The sequence below is a fragment of the Octopus bimaculoides genome, chromosome 4 (genome assembly GCF_001194135.2).
Source record: "Octopus bimaculoides isolate UCB-OBI-ISO-001 chromosome 4, ASM119413v2, whole genome shotgun sequence".
Lineage (NCBI taxonomy): Eukaryota > Metazoa > Mollusca > Cephalopoda > Octopoda > Octopodidae > Octopus > Octopus bimaculoides.
The window spans coordinates 97,508,379-97,510,078 of NC_068984.1; positions in this window are offsets into that span (position 1 = coordinate 97,508,379).

A 1,700-nucleotide genomic window follows, 5' to 3' on the forward strand; every position below is an offset into this window, starting at 1 on the left:
ATATATATATATATATATATATATATATACATAAATATATATACATATACATACATAGACAGATACATATACATACACATACCCATACACATATATACACATATACACATACATACACATATATACACACATTTCCACGTATACCCATGCACATGTATATGAACGGATGTACGTATAAGTAAATAGAGCAATAGCAAAACTAAAAATACTAAAACTCAGACCCTAATACTCGATCATAACAAAATTCAGCTACAGGAGAAAATAAACAATGAAATTATCTAAACCAAAAATAAGTATGTTTGCGAACGTGAATACATCTGAACCCATTATATGTTAGTTTATTAATTAGTTTATGCTTTGAAAATAGAATAAAGAACAACTCATGATTGCACAAGTTGTAATACTTCCTATCCTTATCGTAAGGGAAATCCCTCCCAATAATTTACCATTCTAATGAAAAATTCTTATTTTGTTCTTTTAACCCCCAAATAAACCTACTAAGACTAGTACTAGCTATTTTACTCCTATCTCTAAACGTATTAAAGTGACAAGAAATTCTCCTACAAATCTTATCCGAAGAATAACCCACATAGACACTAACATCTGTATCGCTCTTAACCTTACACTGATACACTATATTCTTTAATCTCATGTTCGGACCCTCAGACCTTAACCTCCTGGGATTAATCTCTGTTACCTCAATCTTAGAACTTATAATATTATTACCTAAGTGAGGGTCCTCATCCCTATTCATTCCATTTATGTCTGTCTTAAGAACTTTAGAATTATGTGCTGCAATAATCTGCTCTATGTTCTTAGTATTGGAAAAACCAAACCTAACACTATGCGTATTAATAATTTTACCGTAACGCGAATTTTCAGGGAAATGCTTACTAATTACCTCCCTAAACTGAGCTACCAAATTCGACTTAACATTTTTACCAAACGGTAAAATAAACCAAGGATAACCATCATTAATATCATCAAAGCCTTTTGCAAAATACCTAAAACATTTAGAATTACGCATGACATTATTACGAGTATACCTATGATCATAATTTTTTTATTATTACTCCTAACCAACCTAACCTTATTATTCCTAACATCCCTATCTACTCTAACCTCACCAGATTCAGGTTTAACATAATAAACCTTATCTCTAAAACCAGCCCTATTTAAAGCTTCATTATAAAAAGGAGCTTCCTTATCGAAAACAACACTATTAGCTGATAACTTAGAAAGCCTAATTGAAATATTTCTAACTAAATTATCAATAATACTTCTAGGATGGTTACTCCATCTACTTATATATTTCAGATTAGTAGACGGTTTATTTAGCTAGCGAAACATCATCATCGTAAGTGACACTCATTCCTATCCTATTAAAGAATCTAGATAACCTACCTTTAAGTCTCTGCAAATATTGGGTAGAATAATTCCTAATATAAATAAGACAATCATCCCTATATAAACCGCCGCTAACCATAGGGAATTGATCAGCCAATTCATACAAAATATAAGAACCCACAACATCCGCTATTTGAGCTGAGTCAGAATTGCCCATAGGAACATCGAAAGCATTAGGAGTATCTTTACGAATCCAAATCTTATCATTAAAAGAAATAAAGGACTTCCGAGCAGCTAACACTACTTCTATTTCATCCCTAGTAAGCCCTGTCTTGTTATGAAAGAACCAAAGA